Source organism: Protopterus annectens, chromosome 11.part0, assembly GCF_019279795.1.
Source record: "Protopterus annectens isolate FY-2018-M chromosome 11.part0, PAN1.0, whole genome shotgun sequence".
Lineage (NCBI taxonomy): Eukaryota > Metazoa > Chordata > Ceratodontiformes > Protopteridae > Protopterus > Protopterus annectens.
Window position 1 is genome coordinate 466,018,846 of NC_056745.1, and position 22,927 is coordinate 466,041,772.

At 40.8% G+C, this 22,927-nt stretch overlaps 1 protein-coding gene across 5 annotated transcripts in view; it reads right to left on the bottom strand.

The window, feature by feature from the left end:
- The window catches only part of SEPHS1 (selenophosphate synthetase 1), a 935,453-nt gene that overhangs the window by 763,379 nt on the left and 149,147 nt on the right, over positions 1–22,927 (bottom strand). For 3 of the 5 annotated variants that reach the window (XM_044087969.1, XM_044087968.1, XM_044087970.1), the window contains one exon: positions 3,590–3,741. The exons of the other annotated variants lie outside the window; for them this stretch is intronic. The gene's annotated coding sequence lies outside the window, so the exon portion shown is untranslated. The remainder of the gene's footprint in view (positions 1–3,589; positions 3,742–22,927) is intronic. 5 annotated transcript variants of the gene reach the window in all.

The following is a 22,927-nucleotide window of genomic DNA, read 5'->3' on the forward strand; positions in this document are numbered from 1 at the left end:
TATCAGTATCCTTGGCATTCACACCTGTGGCAGATGGACACCAGTAATATTAGCATCTGCACCAGGACAGTGGTACAGCCATCCATCTACTTTATAACTCTACCACAGATACCTGTTGCTTTTTAAATATGGTCAATACTTTTTGGGAGACCTGTACCATTTCTTATATTTAGGCATTTGGTCAGAAGTGCTATCTATATTTTTAGCCATCTCCACTAGAAGGTGTTTTGTTTAACGGGCTTTTCAGTGAAGGCATCAAGATAAATACCACAGTCACAAGGTGTGCTATAACTAGCTATGAACTGGTAATTAGTCTTGTTTAGGGGGATTTGAACAAGTATAAATTCAAACTTGTGAGGTGATGATATCCTTGAGAAATACTGATACTCCCCAAAACTGTCAGCAGGTCTAAAGACATGACAGGTACCTCGGGAATAGAGAGAGAGAGAGTGAGCGTACTTTATTGCTTTGAAATCAAGTCTCTCAAACTAAGCATGAAAGAATGTGAAAATGCACACAAACACACACACACACACACACACACACAAAACTACATAATGTACATGGACACATACATAATCATGTCTATGGACATGCATACATGCACACACATGTAAAACAGTCAAGAATGCCATTAAAAGCACACGGCTTGCATCTCGATCCACATTTACAAAACACAGATTGCTGGATTAAGTATATATGCAGCAACATAAATCATGCCTTGGTTGCTAAAAGATATCTTCTTTTGGGCATATATTCTGAAGATTGTTTGACCATTGCTTGTAAGGTTGGGTGAAACTAATTTCTAGGTAGAAACTAGGTATACTGCCAGACTGCAACAGCAAATGTCCTCTGAAATGCACAACTGTGTGCTGGATTTATTAGAATAGGACATAATTCAGGTATTCAAACCTACCTGTCAATGGCCTCAACTCCCCCTATACTTGTTCTTGACAAAGACCACAGAAACACAGTTTAAAATGTGGTGGGGGAAGGGATTCAGTGAAGACTAATGAGGCTTTTTCAAAGAATGAAAATTTACCGAAATGCTCAAGTCTCTGGTCGAGTAGTGATTTGTGAATTGCTGGTTGTGTGTGAGAGTGTGAGTGTGTGTGTGTGCTGACTGGTGATGGTGGGAGAGGCAGATTACATTTGAAATGATTTTTCTTCCTCGGGATGGGGTTGGGGTTGAGATTATAGTTCTGGACCTGGCATCTTGACTCCACACGAAGATGCAATGCCATACAATGGCAACATATTCAACTGTGGAATGCACACATGCTAGCCTGCTGCCAGGAGTACCAGAAGATCTGAAAACAATGAGAAAGGACAATGCCACCACCATTCAGCCACTGTTCAGGTACCAGAACCATACTTTTCAACTTCTTTGGTCAAGTATGGTCTGATAATAAAGTGCCAAATAGCAAAAACCTGGGTCAATTTTTAATTATTTGTCTAATTCAGTTTAAAAAGTTAATATAGGCTTTGCATCAACATGCACGTTCTGCCCAATATGACACATCCTTAGCATATTACTACATAAAATAAAAATTATATAAGGCAGAGATCAAAAACATGATGGAAAACCAAGGATGTTCTGCAAAATTCCACTACAAACAGTTGCGCTAAAATAAAGTAAGAAATACAGTGAAGTGGTGCAACACAGCCACACAAGACTACAGACAAACTTGATGCCAAGAAATTTAGTCTTGTTCTTTGGGAAGCAGGAATACCAATGCACCGACCATATAAATGATATACCAACCAAAACAGATGCTCTCATTACAAATCCAGGCACATTTGCAGAAAAAAATTCTCTTTCAACTACCACGTATCAGCAGTTATTATGAAACTGTTCTACCTAGTCCAACTATTTTCTAAAGACATATCTTCTAACTCCAAGAAAGTTATTGCCCCTATGAACTCACCTCCGCCAAGCCTTTATGTGCCCTCCTTGTTGTACATCTTTACAGGAATATTGCCCAAGTAGTAAAAAAAATTCTCACCAAAAAGATACTGCAATATCCAAGTTGCACAGACCAGCTAAAATGTGATATTTACTTTAACCAGTCTATTAAAACATTAAAATGTCTCAAATAAGTACATAGCAACAAGGTTTTGCTTTGTCCACAACTCTGGAGGTAGAAGCTGTGAGGTAGCACAGTTATCATAATCAACATAAAAATAATTAAATAAATTGGTAAACTTATACTGCTTGACCCATCATCAGATTTGAAGTAATAGCATTTATTTTTAATTTTCCCCATTAGCCTAGACAGCAATGCTCTTTCTTCCTTTGAATATGTTAAGCTAATATTTTTGTTTGGAGTGCTGTGGTTTCCTGCAGCAGAAACATTAGCACATCCCAGAAACAAACCCACATGATGGAACCATAATATCAACAAGCTTTAGAATAAAAGGAACAGCATTTTGACTAAGGTAGGAAGAGTAATTCTCATGATGATACAGCCCTTTTCAATAAAAAATAAATAAATAAATAAATAAAATTCCCAAGCTTAAATTCCACCAAAGTCAAGTCCGAGGCTAAAATAGACACTAAAGTAAAAGACAATCACCTGGCCTTTTTTAGTTAAGTTTATAATGTCAAAAGGACACTGCAGCAATGTACTGAACTGACTAAGAAGGACGTTGCCTACAATGAGGATGAAGAAACAGTGAACCTACTGGCCAATAAATTCAGCTCTAACTTTACTCCTCGCTCTCCCCTCTTTGCCTCAAGATATACCTGAAACTGGCTTGCCTCCATCTATCACAGGAGACCAAGTCCTAAAAGCGCTAACAATACTGCAGTGCAGGGCCCTGACAACACCTCTGGATGCATCTTAAAAAGCAGGAAGCACAATTTAACCATCTCCCTAACACTGTTAAACCTCAGCCTCCATATAGGTTTTGTACCAAGCAAATTGAAAACAGCTAGTCATTCCCCTGCACAAGGGAGGACCTTCCACATACCCAAGCAATTATAGGTCCACAAGTCTGACCAGCCTCATATGCAAAACCATGAAAAGTCTTCCCATGGAACAAATCAATACGGACATATGGAACCTCCAAACACTAGACCAGTCTGAGTTTGGATTAGTCAACAGCAGGTCATGCTTACTCAACCTGGACTTTTTTGAAAAGATCACCAAAGCAATGGATGAAGGAAAAACAGCACAAACCACATACTTCATATCAAGAGGAGAACCACTACTGTCACCTTAAATGTAAACTTACACAACTGGATGGCCAGCCTTAGCATTGTCACATTTGCCAGACAAACCATACCCCCCAGAGACTTAGCACCTAGGTTGATAATTCCCTCTCCTTTGAGCACCATATAGCAGCAGTCATCAGGAAATCCATTCTATTTAGAGCAGCTATCGCGAAAGAAGTATCCAGATCTACAAAGGTTACAGCCCCCTTGTATTTAGCACTGATCAGACCAATTTTAGTATACAATGCCCTCTTTTGAATGTATCCCACCAGACATATCAAACAGTTGAAAAACCCCCCAGAGGTTCCTAACAAAAGCGGGTTGCAGGCTTAAAAGCAAACAGAAAAGTCTAGAAGATAAGAAGTACTGTACCTCTTTTCCATGTCATATAGATTCTTCAGAGGTGATCTATGCCTTGGCTTCTGAGCTATCAGGGACCCAACAGTACAGGATCTCTTGTATCTTCACAAATCATACAGTCCCACAAATACCAGAACAAGGTGTCTAAGCCTGCTTCAGCAGATCTGTAAAGTAATGTGGAGAGAAATTCATTACACTATCTCTCTCCTCACCTTTGGTTTAGACTCTATCTGTACATAAAACAGTGTGAAACACTATCTTCCTTCAAACAGGACCTGGATAATTGGATGAGTATTAATAAATTAATTTAAGGCATGACTGGCCTAGCCCTCATCGAGAAGGAAGGTACAGTCTAAGGTGGGGGTAATGGTCACAAGACTCAGCAGCCTTGAAACTGTTACAATTCCTAGAACACTATTACATTGAAAAGTTCACAAATAAGATAATGGGAATTAACATACACTGTCTGAAGAAATGAGTAACTACACAATACATAACCAGAATTGGAATCATCCACCTTTTCTCCACAAAAACACCAGATAATAGGGAAAAAGCCAAACCTGGTGATATCTCATTTACACATCACCTTGGATGTGCAGTAGCAAACCTTGCCTCCACTCACCCAATCTCATGAATACACAGCCTAATTAACAGGCAGGCACGTTCCTGTTCCAAAATAAAGGAAAATGTATCAGCAATTATTTGGCATTTGTGTTCAAGACCTCTCAGATTAATGAAATCCTGGCTTGTCCCGAAAAGAAGTTGCATGGTTGTAGGGACTCCGTTTTAGAGGTTTTAAGAATAGGACTTTGAAATAATTAGTTGATAACAAAGAAAAACAGTATTCTGGAGGAAGCGTCAGGAGAAAGGTGTAAAGGTGGTCAGAAATCTGATTAGAGGGTTAGAAGGTGGACACATTTGTTTTTAGGAGTGGGCTATTCTAAAATTAGAAGTTATGTACCTACCATAACGTTCCATGTTAGTTGTCTTCTCTCGCCTTCTTTCTTGCTGGATGGGTTCGGAGCCGATCCTCGGCTCCGACTCGGCACTTGATTTAGCTCGAGAACTCCTTTTACCAGCTCGAGGCAACCCTATATCCCATGATGCAAGGTGGAACTACCTCAGATCTCGTTTGGCAGCTAACTGACCCTGCTAAAGACTATCCTAACATAATTAGGAACCATGGTTCCTAAAAGAAGTCCTCATAACAATGCTCCAGAGGAAGCAATCTAATAGGAACTCTCCAAGATCTGTCCAGGCCAGGGGGAAGGAGGGAGGGACGCAAGAAAGAAGGCGAGAGAAGACAACTAACATGGAACGTTATGGTAGGTACATAACTTCTAAATGTTAAGTTGTCAATCTTGCCTTCATTCCTGCTGGATGGGACCGCGTCCCTAGCACCTGTATCCCGGGTGGCTCAATGGAACAGACTCTTGAGAACTGTGGAACCAAAACTGGCCCTATCTCTGGAGGCCAAATCCAACTTATAATGAGACACAAATGTATGAGGCGTGGCCCAAGTAGCTGCTGCACAAATAGTGTCAATGGGAAGTCTATCCTGAAAGGCTACAGAAGTGGATAGACTCCTGGTCGAATGTGCTTTTGGCTTAGAAGATAGTTGTTTGCCCCTGAGAGAGTACACATAGGAAATGGTGGAAGTCAACCACCTAGATAAGGTCACTTTAGAAACTGGAAGACCTAACCTGTTTTCTGCATAGGAGACAAACAATTGGTCTGATTTTCTAATTTGTTTAGTCCTATGCAAGTAGTACCTGAGCTGACGATGGACATCCAAAAAGTGCAGCTTCTGTTCAGCTCTGTCAGAATAGTTAGGAAAGAAAACTGGTAGATCTATAGATTGGTTAATATTGGTTTGAGATACAACCTTGGGAAGAAAGGAAGGGTCAGTTCTTAACGAAACCCTATCCTTATGAAAAACCAGATAAGGTGAACGAATACAGAGGGCCTGAATCTCAGAAACTCTTCTTGCAGAAGTAACAGCCAGTAAAAATATAGTTTTCCACGTCAATAACTTAAAAAAACATGTAGCAGACGGTTCGAAAGGAGGTAGAATTAGGGATGCCAACATTAAGTTTAGATCCCATAGCGGAGGAGGATGTTTCACAGGCGGTTTTAGGAGAAAAACTCCTCTCAAAAAGGACTTGCATAACCTATGAGACATAATGTTATTGTCATGCAAGCCAACATGATACTTGGAAATAGCACCCAGTTGTACTTTGACTGTAGATGACGAGGATCCCGAATGAAAAACCTCCACCAGGAAATCCAAAACAGAATGTACAGGAGCAGTAAAAGGATCAATATTTCTGGCGTTTGCCCAAATTGAAAAACGCCACTTGCTAGCATAAATAGTTCTAGTGGACGACTTCAAAGAGGACACTAAAATGTCTCTGACTGAGTCAGAAATCATTGGTAGCCTGGCTAGGGAAGGAAGTAGAGCAACCAAGCAGTGAGGTTGAGAGAATGAATGGCCCGGTGCTGCTGACCCGACTGGTGGATCAAAAGATCCGGAACTGGGTCCAGATGCCAGGGCTGCACCAGAAGATGACGATGTAGGGACGGAAACCAAATTTATCGAGGCCAATATGGAGCAATGAGGATCAATTTGGCTCTCAAAACGGTGGCTTTCTGAATGACTTGTGGAATCAATGGAAAGGGAGGAAAAGCATAAAGAAGTCCCCGAGGCCAATCCTGGGTTAGAGAGTCTCTCAAGGGTTGGCCTGGAAGGGGAAATAGTGTGAAGTAATCTGGGCACTTGCTGTTTTGAGGGGTAGCGAAAAGATCGCAAGAAGGAGTGCCCCACTTCAGAAAAATCTGATCCACTACAGATTGATTGAGAGACCATTCGTGAGGCATCAGAATAGGTCTGCTTAGCCTGTCCGCCAATAGGTTGGACCTGCCGGGGATGTGCGTTGCTATCAGAAACTGCTGAGAAGAGATCGCCCATTGCCAAAGTCTGAGAGCTTCTCGACATAACGGATAGGACCTGGTTCCGCCCTGTTTGTTGATGTACCAGACCACGGACATGTTGTCCGTTTGTACTGCAATAGTCCCCGTGGGAAGAAAGTCGTCGAGGGCTTGCAACGTTAAAAGCACTGCTCTCATCTCCAGGACATTTATGTGGAGATGGTATTCTATGGGTTGCCACGTCCCGTGGACCATCCTGCCCTGATAATGCCCCCCCACCCGATCAGAGAGGCATCCGTGGTGACGGTGGCAACTGGAGGAGGGGGAACAAGGGGTCGGCCCTGATGAAGAAGAGGGGAAGATATCCACCATCGTAGATGAGCCCTGCACGACTGTGTTACCAAGATCTCGTGTCTCATAGGAAGATTGTGGTACGACCACTGCGTGAATAACATCCACTGCAGGAGACACATGTGGAAGCGAGCCAGTGGAAGAAGAACAATGGCCGCAGCCATTAGGCCTAGAACTTTCAAGACAAACCTGGCTTTGATCTTGTTGCTTAGTAACAGAAGCTGAACAAATTTTTGGATGTCCAGAATCCTTTGATCTGTTAGCCTGGCTAACATTTTGACGGTATTTAACTCTGCGCCTATAAAGGTGATAGATTGGCAAGGCAGCAGAGAGGATTTTTCGAAATTTACCGAAATTCCCAGTCTCTTGCAAAGCTGTAGGGTATAGTCTCTGGACCGAAGAAGCTGATGCTTGGTGGTGGCGGAGAGGAGCCAGTCATCCAAATAAGGAAACACCTGGAATCCTTGACGTCTCAGGTGAGCTGTGACCACTGCCATGCATTTGGTGAACACTCTGGGGGCTGAAGTGAGGCCAAAGGGCAGTGCTCTGAATTGGTAATGACTGGCTCCCAGCCGAAAGCGGAGAAACCTTCTGGAGCGTCTGTGAATCTTTATGTGATAGTACGCATCCTGAAGGTCTACAGAGCACATCCAGTTGTCCTTGCCCAGAAAGGGCAGAATGGATTGCAGCGTGACCATCCGGAATCTTGCCTTCTTGACAGACTTGTTTAGTCTGCTTAGGTCTAGTATCGGTCTCCAATCTCCCGTCCTTTTGGGGACCAAAAAGAATCTTGAGTAGAAGCCGGATCCTACTTGGTCTGCCGGCACTGTCTGGATGGCTCTTTTTTCCAGGAGTTTTGAAACCTCCTGTCTTGCCAAATCCCTTTGACCAGGTGAGATGTCTGGAAGGGATTGTAGAGGTATGGGAAACCTTTCGAAGGGGATTTTGTAATCCTAGGATATGATAGACTGTACCCACTTCTCTTGGGATAGGGATTGCCAGGCTACTGGGTACAGTGAAATTCTTCCCCCGACTGCCTCCAAGGGTGGACAGTCGGGCAACACCTCAGGGATGCTGAAAGGGCTTCTCAGGAAGAGATTCCCTGTTGCCCTGGTTCTGAGGACCCCCCCCTGCCTCTAGGGCGGCGTCTATTATTGTTACCCCCTCTGCCTCTGGGGGTAAACTGACCACGTGTGTCCGGTGTAGCTCCTTGGGCTTTTCGGAACCACATCTTCCCCCCCTTCTGACCCTTGGGATAAGGTCTAGAAGGAGTGGAAAACTGGACTCCAACGGCAGAAAGAGTTTTACCGTCCTGCTCACATCTGGTCAAAGTATCCTTCACCTGAGGTCCGAACAAAGCCGAACCATCAAAGGGGGTGTTGGTGAAGGACGCCTTAAAGGGGTCCGCAAAATTACACAGCCGCATCCAGGCTTGGCATCTAAGAGCAACACCTGTGCCTGCGTCCCTGCTCGCTCCATCGGCCGCATAAGATATGAGCCGCATGGAGGAGTTAGATATGGAATTCAGGATAGCCAGCTGTGAGGCAATCTTTTCCTGAGCCCCAGCAGCAGAAGGATCCTGGACTACTTCTCCCAGTTCCTTGAGAATATCTCATTGAAGCCTGGTGAAGTGACAAAGGTAATTCAGCGAACGCATAGCAAAGGTCGCTGAAGAAAACATCCGCTTTCCATACCTGTCCATGGTCCTAGAATCCTTATTAGGAGGATGGACAGGTACTGAAGGATCCGCCAGTTCCTTCTTAGTGGCCGCCACCACCATAGCATCCACAGAGACACCTTTGGAAAGGAACTGTTTATCCGAAGGGGCCGTGATGAACTTGGATGGTCTCCTGGGGACAGGTTCCACAGAATCTGGAGCCACGCCTTCCGAGCCACTACCTGCATGAGTGGGTCGAAGGCGGAGACACCCAGGAGGTGGAGGGTCGGGATCCAAAGCCTCCAGGTATACCGACTCATCCTCGGAGGGGTCAATGGAGGCCAATTCCCCTCTGTTTGAGGAGCTCAAGGATGTCTGAAAAGGAGACATCCTCAGAGGGGACCGTGGGAACCCTCCGACTCATCTAAGTCGGTATCAGATGTAGTAGACTCAGGGGAGTCCGTGTGTTTCCTCTTACGTCCTCTTCCGAGGGGTTCCCCTGCAGGATCAGGAGAAACCTCGGAAGAGGAGGAAATTCCCAATGGGGAAACCTGGGGCGATGGATCCCTGGGCCTGAGAGCAAGAGGCTGGCAAGAGGCATCTGCAGGCACTGATGAGGGAGGAGCTAGAGGGATGGACCGTTGACCAGGCTCAGAGGCCAGGACACTCCTCATCACCTCAAAGGCTCCTCTCCCCGGGAGACCAGAACATACCCGCTCCGAAGAGACAGGAATGGTCGGCTCCAAGGAGAGAGAAGGCTCCGAGGCCGATGTCGGCGCCGAGCTTACCAAAGCCGAAGACCCGAGAGGGAGAGCGGGTCGGACAAGGGTCCGATGCCACTAGACCCTCGGAGCCGACAGTGGAAACCCGACGACCGGATCCCTCCAAGGAAGGTCTCAAGGAGGAGATCGGAGCCGAGGACGACGGAGCCGAAGGATGTATCGGCTCCGGCATCGAAACAGTCGCTGTCCCAAGAAGCTCCGGCTCCGAACTCTGGTGTGGAGTCGGAGGAGGAAGTTCAAGAATTGGGGCTATAGCCGAAGTCTGTTGAGACGGGCTATGGAGCATTTGGGCCAGTGCCTGAGACTTCAACAGCCTGCTTACCACCCTCTCCAAGTCGTGGTCAGACAGCCTGGAAGATCTCGAAGACCGGCTCCGATGGCTCTGCTCCGATAAAAAGAGGAGACCCCGGAGCCGAGTGAATACTCATAATAGAAGGGGACCGGGATCTCTTATGGGTCGAAACCATCGGAGCCGAAGTCCCTAGAACTCCAGATGGAGCCGAGGATATCTCTGCTCCGATGCTGGATAAGGTGTCGGCTCCAGCCGGAGCCGACAAGGCCACCGTAGTCAGGGTATCGGAGCCGGCCGGCACCGAACCCACTACTTTAGAAGAAACAGTATCGACTCCAGCCGAAGCCACCGGAGGAGGCTTGGACACTGTAGCCTGAGCCTTCGGTGGCTTATGAGGTTTTCCTGACTTAGGAGGAGAACCTTCAGGTTTAAGTAAACCTCGGAGGATAAGTTTGTTCCTCCTTTCCTGCAGGACTCTCTGGCTAAAAGCATGACACAACGCACAGGAGTCCTGCAGGTGCAAAGGCCCCAGGCAATACACACAAGAAGTGTGACCGTCTGTCAGGGACATTTTCTGACAGCACTGGTCACACTTCTTGAAGCCTGAGACCTTGCCTTCTAGACATCCTAAAAGGATAGACACAAACAGTCCCCACAAACACACAACTTAATCCCTACACAAACACACAGGAAGGGATAACCAAGGGGGAACTAGGCCTGACTAAACTACTGTAACTTAAAACTTATAAAAGTTTACAAAAGGACTGAAAAAGAGGGAAAGGGTGGGCTGTAACTAGATTACAGACTAAACTAATGCTCAAAAAAGGAAAATAAACTCCTAACTACACTTTTCTTATTTTACTAAGAAAAACTCACCTCAGCTGGCAAAGGAGACCTCTTTCGCTAAGCGGCAAACGAGATCTGAGGTAGTTCCGCCTTGCATCATGGGATATAGGGTTGCCTCGAGCTGGTAAAAGGAGTTCTCGAGCTAAAGCAAGTGCCGAGTCGGAGCCGAGGATCGGCTCCGAACCCACCCAGCAAGAATGAAGGCGAGATTGACAACTTAACATTCAAGGTTTGGGCTCCCAGAGGGGACATTGCTGCAATATGAACAAATAAAGCAGGTGGTTAAAAGCAGTGGTTGGACTCATTAGGCATGAGGGGGATGGAGAGAAAAAATGGGGACAGGACAGCTGGTCTTTGCATTTTGATAAGAGAAGGCAACAAGGTAAAGTGACTTGTAGAACTTAAATACAAATATGGTAAAGAGATGTAAAAATTATAAGGGAAACAGAAAAAATAAAGTTCTCTGGGAAGGGTGAGCAGACTTTATAAAAAAATAACCAATAAGTGAAAGACCTGCCAGGGATTTGGGACCACCATATGTACTGGTTACTTGGGTGATATAGGTTCCCCCTTCTATTTTCCTAATAGACAGGGTGCTGAAGGAAAAAGTGCCTAGAAGCTGGACATTTTGTTCAGTGGGAGTAGGAGGGAAAACAATTTGAAAATTTCAGAATTAGTAATAATTTTAATGTTGGGAGGATGTGTTAGACACTAGATTGCTAAAATATGGAAAGGGGACAACACTGGAACCAATGTGAAATTTGTTGGCAGGAGTAACATTAGAATCTTTGATAAAGGTTTGCATGCTCAGGAATTGAGAGAAAGCAAATATAAAGCTCGTAAAAAATGTGGGTCAAAGTTAAAAGAATATTATAAAATAGAGTGTAAGCTGGCTAGAAATGTCAAGTAACAGGTTTACATAGGGATAGATTCAAACCTTTCGTTGGTTGGGGGGGGGTTCACTGATACAATGCTATACTTGTTTAAAAGGGGGATCCAGTTTCTGTTATTTTGAACGGAAATTGTTTTATTTGGTTGTACAGTTGTCACATGTTCACATTTTGTAAATTTTCATAAAGACAATATATACATACACACATGGTCAGTCTGCTGGGTTACTAGAATGCCACCAATACTTTCTGGATATGCATTATTACTGCTTGTATTATTTCTCTAACTTCCTGAAAATGTCTATAATTTACATAACCAGTTTTGGTATGAGAATTGGGTATCCCTTAAAAAATTATCACAGCCCCTATATTTCCTACCTAGTTGAAATAAAGTAAACTTCGTAAAGGCATACAACCATAAACAGCCGTACTAGGTAGGCAAATGGTAAATCTGATCACCTTAATCAAAGTGGTCAAGAACTAAGAACTTAATTAAGAAAATAATAAGTGCTGACAGCTAATGCACAAGTATGACACATATATTGCAATAAATGCAGCCAATCATTCTAGCCACACCCAGTGCTGCAAGAAAAGTCCGATATGATACACATTTGAGATCTCACCCCAAAACTTTCAGACCATATCAGGGACAGCTGAGAGCTATGTTGCTCACTGCTGTAAACATACAGATACACACATATATTACATGCACACGTGTTTACTTATTAATTTATTAGCATTCATAACTGCTACAAACCACTGATCCATATTTTATTAGCCTCTCTTTAGGGGAAATGGAAGGGTATCATGATTCAAAGATGCAATCAGTATGTAAATATATATTTCTGAAGGTAGGTCATATTTTAACCAAGTACTCTGGGTCAAACTGTATGTAGAAAACAGAAGTTCCATGACACCAGTGGTACTACAAACAGGAAGTAGAAGTTAGACCCCACATTTAATAACAATATAAATGTATAAACCACTTGTTTGTTTTAGGTGTTTATAGACAGTCAAAATGATGTGCAAGCAGGCAGTTAAGTTACACACAAATTAAGCTAGCAGCCTGTCTTCAATCCCTTCAGTTACATTTGAGAGAACAGTATTTCATCTTATGGTTTTCTTTTGCTACCAAAATACAAATGCAAAACAAAATAACATTACATAAAACAGTTTGTTCCAATACTGTTAAACAGAAGAGATGGATGTAATTTGTAGCTGTTTTGGCCTCCCATGGAATTATTTAATTTAAACAATAACAAAAGTAAAACTTGACTAAAACACAGTTTAAGAAAGAGAAAGCTGAAAGTACATGCACAGAAACATTTGCCAAAGTCCCCTGTAGCAATTTTTTTAAACCATAACCAGAATTTGAATAAAAGGTTTTACCATTTACAGAGCATCTGGTGGGGTTTGGTAAACGCCACATATCTGGAAATGGTACTGCACTGTAAATAATACTGGGGCTTATTTGTTGGCAGTGCAGCAGAAACCATGCTGCACTGCGCGTATTTAAATGGCTTCACAATGGAAACAAAACTTTGAAGTCCAAGCTGTACCGGACCATAACTATGTAGTATAGGTGTTGCTGAGATGGCAGCACTTGAAGGGTAACCCCAGTCTAGTTTGCACAACTTTGGGTTTTCAACCTGTTGAGACTTTTATCTAAGTAAACGTATTACGATCTTTACCGAAGTTTAAGGAGATACATCAGCAATGGTCAATTAAAGCCCCTGGGTACTGTTAAGTATGCTAATGTGCAGCACAGACACTACTCACATTACAAGTATGTACATGCATGTACACGTACGTACACAAAGACACACACACACACACACACACACACACACACACACACACACACACACACACACACACACACACACACACACACACACACACACACACACACAATCTTTCCCGCTTTTCACAGGAAGGTCTTGATTTGGGCAGAGGAGTCCTTGGTTGGGGTGTGGCAAATATCCTGATATTTTTGGAGAAAGATATTTTGTAAATGTTTCTCCATATATTACATTACATTATGATAGGATATTTAACCACCTTAACATAACACACTATCAGTATCTACTAAACTTCAACAGATTCTTCATTTTGGTAATAAAGTCACATGTTACTTAAAGATATGACTTGTACAAAATTCCATACTTTCATAAGAAATGCACCACGTTGAATGAATGGGACAATGGTAACCCTAAGCAACTAGAAAAGACTGGACGCACTATCCCTTTATTCAGTGTCTTATAGACAACCAGTGTTGAGCAACAACTTGCCTTCCATGTCATTAGGGACCCAGTCATCCTAGATCTCTTGTATTTCTAAGTTAAACAATCCTACAAATACTAGAACCATAAATCTAAATCTATATCATCAAGTAAACTGATGGAAAAAGACTGGTAGAAAGATTCCTTATGGAAAGGCTTTCCCATCTCTGCAATAGACTTCCACTGGAAACTAAGCAAGCAATAGGAACTAGATAACTGGACAGGTATTCATAAACTCAAGTCTGGCCCAGCTTTCTTTGAAAACAGTGTAAATGACCCCTAGGGTCAGATTCTTTGCATTTACTATGACCCTATTACCACTCAGACACACACGCATTTATGTACACATATATAGACAAAAGCATACACAAGTTCACAAACTCTCATATCACACAAACAGATATATACACAAACATTTTATACAACTACACAAATAAGTAAATGCTCGCCAAGTCTTTATAAAAATTGAGACAGAACGACTGTTTGCCCAATGAGAACAAAGCTTAACACAAATCAAAGGACTACACCAAACCAAAAAAAGCACGGACACTGATATTAGCGCTTTCATTCACTTTATTCCTGTGAACTTCTTCAGAAAACCTAAACCCATCCCCAAACTTCACTTAAATATAAGAATCATGTCACGTCTCATAATGTCATTAATTAAAACTTCATTCATTTTAAGAAGTATACTTAAAAAGATAAATATGCAATTAATAAATACTTATTTTTCACATAATAAAAACAACGTGTTTGCACAAAAATAATCAAACTACTTTGATTGCAAAAATCACTTGATATTAATGGTGTCATTTAAACCTGGCTCATGATCTGCGCCAAGATAAATTTGCCACAGAGATTCTTTACACTCCAGCATTAACTTGCAATCACCTGAAAATACATTACAGTTAACACTGTCTATAACAAAAAAGAACTTTTTAAAATCACCACATACATTTGTGTGCCTAGCCAAAGCATTCGTTAATTCTTTCTTCTTAATGGCTAGAGTGTAAAGAATCTCTGTGGCAAATTTATCTTGGCGCAGATCATGAGCCAGGTTTAAATGACACCATTAATATCAAGTGTTTTTTGCAATCAAAGTAGTTTGATTATTTTTGTGCAAACATGTTGTTTTTATTATGTGAAAAATAAGTATTTATTAATTGCATATTTATCTTTTTAAGTATACTTCTTAAAATGAATGAAGTTTTAATTGATGACATCATGAGACATGTGACATGATTCTTATATTTAAGTGAAGTTTGGGGATGGGTTTAGGTTTTCTGAAGAAGTTCACAGGAATAAAGTGAATGAAAGTGCTAATATCAGTGTCCGTGCCTTTTTTGGTTTGGTGTAGTCCTATGTCAAGTTTCTACAGTTGCTGCAGTTTCTAAGTTTTTGGTTTAACACAAATCAAACCTGACCATCCAGAAATAACACACCCACTATAACATATTCAAACAAATAGAAATGCAGTAAAAAAAGAATTGTAAAACATGAAAACTATATAATGGGGGTCTATATCAGCATTTCGGAAATGTAATAGTTCGAATCACAAAATATCGAACTGAAATGAACGAACTATTAAATTTTCGAATGCCAATATAAAAAAAAAAACTAAAGAGTGTAGGCAGGGGGGCAAGCCCCCCTGCACCCCCCACACCCCCCGCTACTTAAATATACCAACTCAGAGACCGCACTACATTGTACTAAACAGAAATCTCCCCTTATGGAGATTTCCGTTTACCTGTTCGATGTTCTGCACTTTTGGCTTTCTCCCGTCGACAATATCGCATGCGATATTGTCACCGTTCGAGACGCTGATAATAACCCTATAATGGAGTAATTGTCCAAAACAAATGCAGTAAAAATTGATGACTTGTAAAAGTGAAAACAGGGAGTACAAACCATCATCCAATTTAAAATATAAAATATTGTAATAACAGTATACTAAAATGTAATTACTGCTTATTTACTCCTCCAACAATTACCCCCACTCAGGGCATCACGACCACTCAGGGCATCACGACTGGAATAAAAGAATCTCCCAAACATAAAAACGTACACTTATCTGCAACATGAAGCAGGTATGTTGTATACATGTCTAGCAGTCACCTTCTACTAAGATGACCGACTTTCAGAATGACCTCTACAAAACTATCCAAGCAATGGAGCAGACATCATCTCCATCTCTAACACTTGCCTCAAATACACCCAACCTCAGAAGTACTCCTTTTGCAAAATCCACCAAGCCAAATTCATAAGGTATCACTTGCCATAAGAACTGAACATTCTTAAATAAAAAAAATGTGTACTAAACCTTCTTTCTCTAGTGCTTCAAGTTCTCAATTGAGATAAAGTTCATAGAAAGTGAGAAGCATATTTCACTTCATTCAAAAGTATACCCAGCCACATCCCAATCAAATCAATAAAAAAAAAAAAAAAACTTGAAATAACCTTGTTTCACAAATGGGTGCATCCATCAGAGGGACTACTTAGTGATTAATACAGGACACCCTGGTTAACAAATAAGCAAACTCACTGCTGAATGAATATTGCATACAGCTTAAGCTGCTCAGTAAGAGTGAAAACACTACAGTTTGTGTATCATTGAGACCATTTTCACCTCAGCTGGCACCTGTTGTTTAACCCTGGTTCAAGACCAAAAACTAGACAAGGACGAAGAAGGCAAGCTTAGAATTATTCAAATATTAACTAATTTAGTAACGCTCCACTTAACCTCATGCTATTCAAGTCAGTTGACTAGAATATGCAGCTATTTATATTTTGAATCACCTACAGGTAAGTAATGTCTTTCGCCACAGCAGAACTCCGGTCCGCTAATGATTAGCAGTGGATTTTTACAGTGCCGAGTTGCCAGCTCAGCACCCAACCTTCAAAGAAGGCAGACCCATTCACACACACACCTACCTGCATGTCTTTAAATGTCACTCAACTGCGGGGAGGACATGCAGACTCCACACAGAAGGCACTCCAGCTGAGAATCAAACGGGAGAACCTCTTGCTGTGAGGCGACAATGCTAACCGCTGCACCAGAATCATTTACAGGTAATGTAATAAAATAAACTGCAGTAAACTGTGGATTTTCAGTGGCAACTGAAATCTGCAGAACACTGCTAACAAATCTGAGAAAATAATCCTGAAATGTCCAGTTTCCTTAAACAGAATAGGTACGGAGAAATATTTAATAATGAAAATACTGGGAAACACAAGTATCAGCTGCCCAGATAAAGTGCTGTAGACAAACTTTAGCAGGACACAAAATAGATTCTCTACTAACCTACCCTACAGATCACATCACTGCACAGCACTTCAAAAACTAAATTGGAGTGAACTACCCAATCGCCTATCCCTCAACCAACTAACTTTCATTCATTCCATCTTCCACCATAAATACAACTGTCCAGCACTCGAGCATAGTGCAGCCCGTCCTATTCAAACAGCAGGCCACTAAGATCCTCCAACAAACTACTACTCAAAGTAACTAAATCTAATAATTGTTACTACTCAAAGTAACTAAATCTAATAATTGTTAAGGTAACTCTCTATTCTTCCACCAAATATCAGAGTCCTGGAATTCCATGCCTCAGACAATACTAAATTCTAGCAACACATCCAAATTTAAACTACTGCTTAAGGAACAGCTAACCAAATACTGGCTTTATTTTGGATTGCGCGTTTTTGCTCTCTGTTTGTATTTGTGATTTTTAGAATAAAGATGCGGATTTATCCTGCACTAATCCAGGCTGATCATTCTGTCCTTCCTTGTCTTACAAGCAAAATATCTCTTCCCTTACTAAATTCTAACAAACAAACTATCACTTCTCTCACGGAATTACAGTTTCTCTCTACCTATCTCAAGCTCACTACTGTTCTTATTTTTAACTACCTATCTCAAGCTCAAATTCCCTCCTTGGACTTCACCTCAATATTGTCTTAGTTATCACTTTTTTAAAACAAGTAACACTCACTAGCATAGCAGCAATCAGACATATTCTTGTTCATTTACCATAAATGTACCTCAAATATTTACCATCAGTACTATCATATTGATCACTGATCAGTCATTTCTCCATGATGGCACAAGGTAGTTCATGCTAGTTTACTTGTTAGCTTTTTTTCACTTTATATATGAACAAAAATTGACAGAGTAATATAACCTGTTTACTACCTATATTTACCAAAGTTATATATTCTTGATAGTTATCAATTTCTTGTACTGTTTCTAATGTGTTTTTGTAATGGAGCTTTTCTCCCCAGGTCTCCACTGAACAAGGGACACTGGCCCAGTCGGACATCCCCGTTAAACAAATATAAAATAAATAATTTGTTTGAATGCTCACCCCCCCCCCCCCCCAATGTTATGACATGTGTGGACATTACCTAAACTGGCCTCCAAAGGTAGTCTGAAGCACAGATGTATTGCATATAGATAAAGGTATTAATGTACAAGTATTTTTTTTAAAAAAGAGACTACAGTCCATTTACATACTACAAAACATTCACCAAAGAAAATCATCTTGAAAATGAGAACTAATGAAGTACCAAAATCATACAGAAAAACAATGGCTCCTATGTGGTAAGCCAGTACGAAATAAAAGCCGTTGAAGGTAAACAAGGACTGCTTGGGCCACAGAAATCTTCCCAGTTATAAGGCTGCTACACAAGACCTAAATCATGCTCACCCAACATGTCTATGCATGCATGCTTCTTGCGGTGACCACACATTGATGGTTGCTTCTAAACCACCTACATCCACTGCATGCTGTTCAAATGATTAGGTCCAAAGAAATGCAAATACTCTGGATGGAATAAAAAATTTCTATACAGAAAAATAACCCTTTGGTTTATAGAGGTGAATGTCTCTCCAGTGTATCCTACTATTCTCCAAGCCTTGCATGCTGCTTTGACACAAATCACTAAGCATGTACATCACAAACGTATTCACTGTGGACACCCAGTTTAATGCTGGAGTCAGACCTAAACAGAATAAGTTATAAATGTATACCGTTTTAAGAAATTTTTCGGGGGTGTAAACTACTCACATCACTCCTGGGGATATCCAGCATAGATAAAGAAAGAGGTAATACTGGTGGAATACACACAAAAAGACAACGACACAGAGAGGGATGAAAGTGGAGAAAATTACTTTAAAAATGGAGAATAGAAAAAGGCACTGTCTGTAGTCAAATATCTCAGAAACAAAAGCACTCGAACACTCTAATGCTCTGCAGATATTTTCTGTTATGTTTGGTACATACTGCATATCAGTACAATACAGCCAACCTAAACTTGGAAGTAAAAGTTTTCAGTAATGCAAATCACCATGTAATATACGAGTCCTAAGAAACAAATGTATTGGCTTTTTCAACATTATGTTGCAACTATAATAATCGCTGGAAATCTTCAAAACATATTGCGCAATATCAGACGATTAAAAAATACATTATGCTTCACTGTACAGTCTGCCAAGTACATCACAAAATGTCATCTTACTGCCACCCCCAAAAATGACCTGCATCCTGTACAAGATATAATGTCTCCATATGAAACAGTGACCAAACAGGTATGACCTTCTGCAAAATAGAATCCCAATTCTGTGGCATTCAGCCTTTCCAGTTGCCTAAAATGAAATTTCAGAACCCCCCCCCGCCCTTTTAACATGAGGCACACTATAGGACTTGGCAGTGCAGACACAATGCAAATAAACAGCTTGTTTCAGAAGAGTGTTTAACATGTAAAAACAGGCAGCCTTATTTGTCACTGCATTCTTAAAACAATGTGGTTTCTGAACTTATATGTGTTCTTGAAATTACATTATGTGAAGAATTACTACACCATCCAAAATTTATACTACTTAAAAACAAAAAGTTTTGTAACAAACATCAGCTACAATGATATAAATGCATTTATGTTGAAGTATGGTGAACTGTATCATCAAGTCACGATATCATACAGTATTACTGTACAGCTGCCATCTGGGCTTAAAATTGTTTCAATCGCTTTATGAATGTTAAGGGCAGTAATTAAGGTACACACTGACAAAGAATAAACCAGACAAGTTAAGATGAAGAAGTCACCTGCTGCCTTCAATTGTAGTGAAACGTGATAAAAATATGCATCACAATTCCTACAGTCTACTAAAGAAATTCCTCTGGGCAGAGAACCAGTACACTTCAACCAGCCATATCGCACTCTGAAGTATAAAACATATATATTCTTTCTCCCCTGAACTAAACAAAAACACTTCACATTACATTAATGCAACTCTCAGCGATCCACAAAACGTCCAAATTTTAAACATGTGGTTTTCTGGCAAATGATTTAAGACCAAGTCCCTACATAATAGACATAGGTTCATAGGTTGGTACTAGGCTATCAGCCCTAGGGCCTATACAAGCCTAGCCATAACAATTCCTTGGCTATTTCTTCCCACATTATTTACTTTCCTGGACCCCTGTCTAGCAGGGTGACTGACATGATCCCTGGGGTGAATTTCCTTTCTCCCATCCAATCGTCAAGGTTCCTCTTGAAGAGGTCCAAAGAGGCACTCTGCTTGACATGTATGGGCAATCTATTCCAGAGTCTGGGGAGTCTCTGGGTCAGGAACCTATCCCTCCAACATGTTTTGTTTATTGTGATGACAAGGTTTAGATCCCTGGAGCGTGTAGCTCTGAGGGATTGGGATTTCTTTAACTGTAGCATGTCCAACAGCTCTGGGTTTGATATGGCCTTGTATGTTAAGCAGAGATCGCCTCTGAGTAGACGATATGCGACAGAGTATAGCTGGAGTTTTTTAAGGCGGTCAGCGTAGGGCATCTGCTTTAGGCCTGTGATTCTTTTAGGGAGGTATTTCTGAGGCCTTTCCAGTTGTTGCAAAAACAATGGGAATATATAGGTTCTTCTTCTTCTTTCGGCTTTTCCCGGTTAGGGGTCGCCACAGCGGAACTCCGGTCCGCTAATGACTGGCAGTAGATATTTACGGTGCCGAGGTGCCAGCTCGATGCCCAACCTTCAACGAAGGCACGCCCATTCTACACGGCTTTCGAACGCCACTCGACCACGGGGAGGAAATGCAGACTCCATGGTTCCTAAACATGCAACAAAGTCAATGAGATTTAGGATCTTTGCTTGGAAGTGTTTGCATAGGTATTTTTATACTCCAAGCAGACTCCAAAGAATTTTTACTGGGGTAGATTGCAAATGTTGCAGGTGTGATGGGGATGAAAGAAAAGTGAGAACATATTTTTGGGGAATGTAATGAGTTGGCAGACTTAAAAAATTCCCTGTAGACTACTTTGTCAGAAATACTGGGTGAGCTAATTAGTGCAACTATGGAAATGATTTTTTGAGTAGTGATACAGAATCATAATTGCCTAGATATAGTAAAGCCTTGCCGAGTTTACTTCTGGTGGCTGCCAAAAAAGCAATTACTAGAAAATGGAAATCAAAGTCTAAACCAACTGTACTACGAGCAGTGAATATAGTAAGAGTAGAATCTTTAGAAAAGGGTTGGAGCAAATTACACAAAAAATAGGAATTGTGGGATACAAACAAAAAAAGTTCTGGAGGAGGAATGAGGTGTAAGGGAAGGCAGGAATTGAATGAGCTTCGTAATGTTTGACTGACAATGACTGGATAGATAAGTGAAGTATAACATTTGCAACTAAAAAATATGTTAGTATGGTTTGTTTTCATTCATATGAATGCATGACCGCCTATGTCATAAGTGATACTTTATTACTCTCTACAAATGAGACAGTGTCACTTCCCACCTACCTGTTAAGAAGAGAGGGGTTTAACGAATGGGTAGTGGAAATTATCCATGAGTTCGTAGGAAAGACATAAATTACTCCAAAAGTTATAGCTTGTAAGTGGGACAAAATGAAAAGTGGAGTTTAAAAATAGGGTAAGAGAGATCTGAATAAGCAGTAATAATTATTTAGACGGTCTGACAAAGATTAAAGTATTGAATAATTAATGAGGGGAAGCTCACAGAGCAAGAACTAGCGTAATCGCAGAGTGTTAAACAGAAAATAAGGGAGTACCTGGATAATATGCATGACTTTAGAAAGATTGCTGTTAAGCAACTGTTTTTTTTTTGATAACTCCAGAGCACAAAAGCTTCTGGCACAATAACTTAGGCAACAGAAAGTTTGTTGCCAAACTTGGAGAGCTTATAACAAGAAAAGTAATCAGAGATCTTGTAGAGGTACGAAAGATATTTCTGAACTTTTATGAAAATTTGTACAAAGTAAAGAAGTGGGGAAATCAACAAAAACAAATGGAAATATTTATAAAAGACTTGCATATGCCAAGGTTAGAGGTAGATGAGACTCAACAACCAACAGTTAAGAAGAGAGGAGACAAAAATGGTGATGTATAACCAAATCTATAGGGAAGTCTCCAGGAATACATGCCATTCCATTGGAAGTTTGGAAACTAGAAGGGGATAAAGATATGGCAGATTTTAACAGTATTTTAAAAGGAGGGGATGCACTAACAACCTGGAAAAAAAATTGTGGTGGCTAACACCTAAAAAAACAGTAAGGACCCATCTGACCCAGCTTCATATAGACCAATTTCAATTTTAAACCATGATTATAAATTGTTTGTGTTTATAATGGCTAAAAATGGCAAAGGTAACGCCAAAACTGATATATTTCAACCAATGTGGTTTTGTGGAGGGGAGGCAAACATTTCACAACATTAACAGAATGATGTTCTAGAAGGAAGCAGAATGTAATGGGTCTTGATGCAGAGAAAACATTTGTCAGAGTAAGCTGGGTTTTTTTTTTTTTTTTTTTTTTTTTTTTGCGTAGAGCATTTCTTGATAAGATAATACGATTAACTAGAAGGATATATGAGGGATCTGAGGCAAAAATCAAAGTGATAGGGTTCTTCTCTAATAAGTTGTGCCTGAACAGAGGAACCAGGCAGGGGTGTCCTCTTTCCCTTTGCCAATTGCTATAAATGTAAATAAAATAACCAAAGAAAATAAGGAATTCGGACATTCAAGAACATAACTAGCATGCTATTCAAGAAAAGTTGGCTTGATTTGTAGCCGAGATTATTTTCTACCTGATGGAAATAGAAAATGACATCTCAGTATTATGGAGCATACTAAGACAGTTCCAGATTTTTTCGGAATATAAAAATAATGAAGATAAAACAAAGGCTATAGTTATAAACTATGTATCCACACATGAACTGGTTCAGCAATATCCATATTTATGGGGACATGATAAAATTAAGTATTTAGGACTATGGATTAACAAGCAGGTTTAGGATTACCTTATTT